Consider the following 7,983-nt stretch of genomic DNA (forward strand, 5'->3'; position numbering starts at 1 on the left):
TTTTTTAAGCTAACATCTTAAGGGGAAAAAATTCTTGGTTTATTCATTTATTTCATAATTTATTATTTTGTGGAATAAATTCATCTTTTCTATTCTCATGACTTGCATTTGTGTTTTGCTTACCATCCTCCTTATCGGGCCTATGTGTGTGATATTTATGTAACTGTTTACTTAACAATTGGCTAATCTCATGTCAAGTAGTTGTTACATCAGCATTAAACTTAAGTATCCATCATCATTGAGCTGAGAGAGTTTTAAAGAGTTCAAGCCTCAGAGGGTGAATCTCAGTTCACTTAACTGCATCCATGTTTGTCTCACTGGTGTCTTAGTTCCTCCCACTGAAGATACAAGGAGAGAAAAAAACGAGGAAATATTTTTTTCCAGAGGGGGGCACTGTCACACCTCTGACATCTCTGCACAGATAAACTCAGGTATCAATCAGCAGTGAGTCACAAACTAATAAACAGCAAACTACATTAATTATATAAAATATCTAATATTTCGCTTCATGCTTTGTGTTACCGTGAAATTATGGTGTGAGATTTTCACAATAAAAGTATATTCTACAACGTTTTATGCTTCAAAAAGTAAAAGTGAGAATAGAAACGGAGGATAAATCGTGCAAACAGCAAAATGAAAAACAGCATCAGGTGTCCAAACATCAACAGAGGTGTTCAGTTTCTCTTTGGTCGAGCAGTTTTCAGCGTACACAGTTTCACATTAGTTCAGAAGCTTCTAGCTTGTAGGACACAGCTGAGCTGAGCTGATGTTAGTGATGAAGAAACTGCCTCGTCTTCCTCATGTTGAGGTTTTATTTCTTTGGTTGATGTTTTCACTCTGAAGTAATGAAACTTTAATCCGTCCTGGTGTTTAAATTATTTTATGTTGAAACTTAACTGTGGGTCTAAATCAAATCTTGGTGGTTTTATCACCAATAAAACTTTTGATCAGGAGTGTTTTCAACCCCAGAACATCCACACAGAACAACAGAAGAAGAATAACACATTACTGCAGCCCCACAAGCTCCAGAGTGCTGATCTGTAGCTGACAGTGACCTCTGACCTCCCAGAAAGTCAACATATCTCTGCACTTTATATTACATTAACCTACAAAACATAATACATGTTATATTACAGGTATTACTACATGTGTTATAATATGACTTCCATGCACTAACAAACCCAAAAGCCTGCATGCCTCTCCACTCTCTACTTTCACTTTCGTTAACAACATGTTTAGGTCAATTTAACCCAGATTTAAGTGACGCTGGTCTCACACTCAATTGTCATTGGCTCAGATAGAGGCTCAGGTCCAACCCTCAGTTAAGCAGCGTGACTCTGAAGAGGAACAGTATGTGTGTCTGTGGATAAAAACCATCTCCGTTAACAGTAAAGTTGTAGATTCTGCAGTTCAGAATGAAGATCTTGGTTTTTCTGTTCCTCCTGGGTCTACACAGCACAGCAGCAGGTGAGTTAATATAGTCTTCTTAAAGTTGGTTAATGGTTTCATAAAAGGCTTTATATGTTTACATGATGATACGAACTTAAGATGTCAAGTTCCCTGACTTCCTTGCAGATATAATTTAAAAAGTCACTTAAACAGAAATGAGCTGCCTGTCATGACCAGCATCTTGGACCACTACTTCATAGTTAGTGTTAAATAAAATAGTGACTCATACTGTCCACAGAGAAAGAGAAAGGGAGTGAGAGACACAAATCGCAACAATAAAGATTATGCATCTGAATAAGGGGAATTGAACCCCAGTTACTCAGGCCACGGACGGACACAGTAACAAGCAAGATGCCAGCTTACGTATTACACCCGGCCACACATAGTATTTTGTTGGACAAAAGGTTGTGATATTGTTAATTTCATTTTAATGTTGACAATACTTACATCATTAACACAAAAAATAGAAAATGTCATAGATATAAAACGTCTAATTTCAGCTCATTTGCAGTCTTTGTCCGGTCAGGCTTGAATCTCTGACATTTAATCAGCTAACAGTGCTGCCAACACACCACGAGAAGGGAGAAGGCGTATCAAAAATACAACAAATCACCTCCCGTAATACTCATTAACTGATCCAGACAACAGACAGACCACAAGTAACACAGGACAGAACACTGAGGAACTCGTCCTGACCAGCGAACGCTGCCCGTGCCACGGAGCAGCGGGTCCTGACCACGGACCACTGGTCATGACCAGTATCTTAATACCCCAGTGGTAGGGACTACTGGTCCGTGCCAGACCACTGATTTGGCTACAACCTCCGCTGGAAAAGTGGCTGTACTTAAGGGCATAACAAAAAACAGAGTGGGGCGCAAATGATCATAATCTCCCGGAATCTGGATCGAGCGAGCTGTAGAGAGTGACTGCACATGTATGTATGTATGTGTGTGTTTATGTGACTCAATGCAGCACGCGTGAGAGCAAAGCGTCCTGATACCTCTGTGTTGCTCCTTATTAAACCAATTGCACCCCCCCCCCCCCAACCTTCCACGGCTGATAACAAAATGATTAACAGTCTTGAACCAATAATGTAGTATCCAATAAATGAAACTTAAATAAAGTGATATTAGTATATTATTACGTTATCAGCTACAGTTATTACATTTGTAAATGTGTCAGGATTTCATTGCACTTAGTCTTACTAGTGTGTCCTTTAAATATTTTCTTAAAGACCTGAGCACACACAAACAAACCCCTACACTCTCTCTTTATCTCTATTTATTAGTTTGTTTAACTTGATGGTTAGAATGATCACCTGTCCTTCCTTCTGCTCCTTAGCCTTTCAAGCTACAAATGAAATGGTAGCACACGTTTGCAAACACAGACAACTGTATGATGTGAAATCTCTGTGTCTCACTCTTAAAGATAGTCTCAAAGATTGTTTTTTTTTCATTGAACCCATAATTGACCACTGGATGGCAATGGATTGACAAGTTAGCCAGTCATGTGACTGATATTAGACTTTCTTTACTTGTTTAAATGTCCTTACTTACACTTACACACATGTTGAAAGCTAATCAGTGATCTTATTTTCGTTAATGAACACAGTTCATTTTGTTGTTAACTATGATAGTTTGATAATATTGGGGTAGTGGATGACTTCTGGCTAAATTTGTGAAAATGAATGGACACATTGAGTGAAAAATATGCAATAAACCTTCAGCAGATTATAAATGCCTTTCTGTCACTGCACTGGAGAGCTGCAAACATGTTGGAACCTGAATGGCTACAGAGCAGAAGGCAGGGCTGGAGATAACTTAACCATCAAGTTAAACAAACAAATAGTAATTTAGAGAGTGAGAGAGAGAAAAAGTGCCCATTTTCATGTCTTAATCTGTAATTTGGTGATCAAATAGTTGTTAAATTGAGCTGCTTCACTAAAAATCCACTAATGTACAATAATAAACTGGTTTAATATTTTATTTCAGACTATGTGTTGTTCAAGACAGAATCATCATTAATATATCTGGAGCAACATTTTTACATCAATTTAATTAATTAATGATTGATACAACAGAGATTATCAGGAGGATGTACTGTAGCTTCTTCTGATTCTGTGCACAGAAAATTATTTTATTTGATATAAAAGTTATTTATAAAACTGTAATTCAGAAAACTAAAATGATGACATGAACTTTTTCTTACAGTGATTCACTCTATGAAGAATATCTTCACTGTGTCCTCTCAAGTCCCAAACTTCCCAGAGTTTGTGGTTGTTGGGATGGTTGATGATGTTCAGATACATCACTATGACAGCAACACCAGGAGACTAGTACCCAGACAGGACTGGATGAACAGAGTCACAGAAGATGATCCACAGCACTGGGAGAGACACACTGCCAGATGTTTGGTTACCAGCAGGTCTTCAAAGGCTACATTGAAACTATAAAGCATCGCTTCAACCACACTGGAGGTTTGTTAATGTTTCACTGTTACTGATAAAAGTGAGTGGTTTCCATCCATCCAATAACAGCAGAAGGTGTAGATGTTGCGTTTTGGTGTGTGTGGATCAGTGTGTCTCTGTGGTGAGGATGTGATATCAGCTGATGACAGCTGACTGTGCTGAGATCTCACTCTGGTTTACTGCAGTCTGTGTCTCTGTCTCTCTCTCAGGTGTCCACATTTTCCAGTGGATGGGTGGCTGTGAATGGGACGATGAGACTGGAGAGGTTAATGGATTCAGACAGGTTGGTTACGATGGAGAAGACTTCCTATCGTGGGATGTGACGACAAATACATGGATCACTCCAAAACAACAGGCTGTTATCACCAAAAACAGTTGGAACAATGACATAGCACATATAGCATATTATAAATACATCATCACCCAGGAGTGTCCTTACTACCTGAAGAAGTATGTGAAGTTCGGGAGGAGCTCTCTGATGAGAACAGGTAGAATCACATGACCTGATGTAGTTTCATGAACACAACAATGTTAATATGCCTCCTCTGTTTCTAACTTACAGTAACATTACAATAAATATGAACCAACACACAGAGACCTGCTGAGTCTCAGTTTACACACATTTCTCTTTCATTTTCTCTCTCACCTCTCTTCATCTCTCTGCCTCCCTCTTCCTTTACCACATTTTCTCTCTGTCATTCTTTTCATATTTATCACCTCTCTTTTCCTCCATTTTCTGTCTTTCTCACAATTCTGTCAGTTCAATGAGTTACAATAGTAATGTGATTCAATATTTTTCAAATCTAAACATCATAATACATCTAAAGCTGTTTGGGGCCCTTAGGGGCCACAGTAAGTTGCCTAACTTGCCTGATGATAAAGTCCACCAGGGACCAAATGTTTTAAAATTAAGAAGTCTGTCTTATGAAGCATTTCTCAGTGTGAGATCCAGTATTCTATTATGACTCTGATGTTCTCTTTTATTTTCTCTCTCACTCTTCATCTTTGTGCCTCTCTCATTTATCCCATTTTGTCTGTCACTTTCTCCACATCTATACCACTTTTTCTCTCCCATTTCTGTCTGTCTCTCTCAATCTGTCTCCTCCTCTCTTTCTAATCTAGTATCTCACTCCTCACCTCTCTTCATCTGTATTTCTTCTACTCTGTCCATCCCTCCTTTTCTCAACCACACTTCAGTTAAGTTTATTTGTATGACAAATATACTGTTTAAATGTTACTAATATATTTAAATACATAACATCAGAAAGGAATGATAATATTGTGCAGTAAACAACAATAAAAAAACAACAACTATAATTTGTTTTTATTTTATTTTTCCTCTCCAGACCTTCCCTCAGTGTCTCTCCTCCAGAAGACTCCCTCCTCTCCAGTCAGCTGCTTCGCTACAGGTTTCTACCCTGACAGAGCCGAGATGTTCTGGAGGAAAGATGGAGAGGAGCTTCATGAAGACGTGGAACTTGGAGAGATCCTCCCCAACCATGATGGATCCTTCCAGATGAATGTTGACCTGAACCTTTCATCAGTCACACCTGAAGACTGGAGGAGGTACGAATGTGTGTTTCAGCTCTCTGGTGTGAAGGATGACATCATCACCAAACTGGATGAAACAGCGATTCAGACAAACTGGGGCAAGACTGGTAATAGAAGTGATTTAGTTTACTTTCATCTAATTTATATTTTGTGAATTTGTGATGGATGGTGTTGTTTGTTTTTCTTCAGTTGTTTCTTTTTATTTCTAAATCATCTAGATTTAATTTGTCTCTTCAAACACCAAAAGAATTCATGAGAAGTTTTTAATCTGTTTCATGTGTTGGTTCTTCAGGGTTCCCTGTTCTTCTAGTTGTTGGTGTTGTCATTGGAGTTATTGTTCCACTGCTGCTCCTGGTAATCTGCATCAGGAAAAATAACAATAAGGGAAAGGATGGTGAGAGACAAAAGATGTTTTTGCTCTTCTTTTTTTAATTAACAGATGTATTTAATATACATGTCTGTGCTATTGTTAATGTTGTTATAACATTATATATTTTACTTCTGGTAATAACAAAGTCCATAAAGTGTTAATAATTGACATACAATTATTTGACTTTCTGTAATAGTGATGTTTTCTCTTTGTGTTCTTCCATAAATTATGAATAAATAACTTTGTGAAACTGTTTTTTGTGTTTCAGGGTTTAAACCTGCTTGCAGTAAGTATTTTAAATATTAAATAATAGTTTGTTTATGCTTTGTCTTGTAATATTTGGACAACATTAAATTAAGACATTGAAAAGCAATGAGCAATATTAAAATGCAAATGTGAAAAAAGTCAGATGTCAGTAATTCAATGCTCACGTCCAGTTTTGTCTCTAATGATAAAACTCTTTTTTCAAATCAAATAATTTTTCTTTTTGCAGCTTCAGGCACTTAATGATCAACATCATCAGCTGGAGTTCAAGATACTCGATGATGACAGTGAGTACTTCATTATGTCATTTTAGTTTACTGAACTAACCATTTACTATACTCCGAATGCAGCCACTTCCTCCAAGTTTGTATGGTTTATCCTTCTGAAAAGACACAGTTTTAGGCACAACCTGTTCATTGTGTCACACTTATGATAACATTGTGTTTCTGTGCTAAAAGAGCGTGAATTTCTTTGTTGCTGAAATTGGTTCTGAAGTACAGTTTTAAGATAAGATATACTTTAATGTCCCATCAGGGAAATTTGTCTTGGGCATAAAGTGCGTCAGTGCATACTTAAATTATACATTAAACATACATACATATAGGGACCTAGGACCACGAATAAATTAAATACAGCAGCAGAGGGAGTGATAATACAACAGTACCCAAGGATAATAAAGTGTAAATAATAAAAAGATAAATTAAAATTAAATGACCAAAAAAATAATAACTAAGAATTGACTAAAAGCAGTAGATCCGTCCATGGTGTGTAGACTACCATAAGGCTACTTTTTGTTCAGTAGCAAGATAGAGGCAGAGATAAAAGAAAGTTCGAGGCAGTTGCCTTTCTCAACTCATATTCTGAAAATAGAATGTGAGAGGGGTCATCAAAGATTCCGCCTGCCTGTTTGACAACACTGCTTTCATACAGGCTGCAGAGGCCGAATTTTGTTTGTCCCCATCACTAAGAAGGCGTTTTTGTAAAGTTCAGTAGTCTGGTCCTATTCTGAACAGTAAGAGATCCAAACCAGACACATACCATATCGGATAATGCTTTCTAGCACCGCCTGATAGAAAGTTAGCATTTTACCAATTCATCTACACAAGGCATTTTCATGGGCCTTCATGCTCACGCTCTCTCCTAGTTTTATTGAGAATAAAGTCAACATGACATTCCAACTTTATTGTCGAAATTTCGACCTTAATCTTGACATGTCGATTTAGATGTCGACACGCTGACTTTAAAGTCGTCATGTTGAGTTTAATCTCATCGTGGAGAAAAAAAAGTTCTCATGTGGCCCTAATACTCCGTCGTACCGAGCAAATATTCAGATCATAGAAAGAAATTGTTTTAATGTTGTTGTGTGTGGCAACATTTAAGAACCAAAAATAGGCGATTTTTTTTTTTTCTATGACACATTTTATACAGGGCAATTTAATGTGCTTTTGCTTTGCATAGTGCATTAAACGTTGTAATGGATATTTAAAATGGGAAATATGTGACTGAAAAGCAAATATGACTGGAAACTCAGACACATAACATTCACCAGAGCTTGACAGCATGTTGCCTGATGTAGTTTTTCAGCTCCACTGATAGAGGGCACCCTCTGACAAGCAATAATCCATCAGGATCATCATTGTTTTCTGCAGCCTGGCAAGAACACATGAGATCATAGTCATAACCTCTACATTCTTCTACTGGATGTGTGTGCTTTCCCCCTCCCTCCCTGGCGTGAAGTTGTGTGCTGGGTCCATGGCTGGCCAGATTGTACTGTAATGGGTGTGGAAGGGGTAGGACCCAATTGCAGCACAACACCAGGGAGCAGTTTCAAATGATCTTTATTATAGTCCATGAGGTAACAGAACAGGTATCTGGCAGGATG

At 37.8% G+C, this 7,983-nt stretch overlaps 1 pseudogene; it reads left to right on the top strand.

Moving 5' to 3' along the window:
• The first annotated feature begins 1,370 nt into the window (after positions 1-1,370).
• Positions 1,371-6,344, top strand: LOC128373845 (major histocompatibility complex class I-related gene protein-like; annotated as a pseudogene).
• The last annotated feature ends 1,639 nt before the right edge of the window (positions 6,345-7,983 follow it).

Source organism: Scomber japonicus, chromosome 15, assembly GCF_027409825.1.
Source record: "Scomber japonicus isolate fScoJap1 chromosome 15, fScoJap1.pri, whole genome shotgun sequence".
Taxonomy (NCBI): Eukaryota; Metazoa; Chordata; class Actinopteri; order Scombriformes; family Scombridae; genus Scomber; species Scomber japonicus.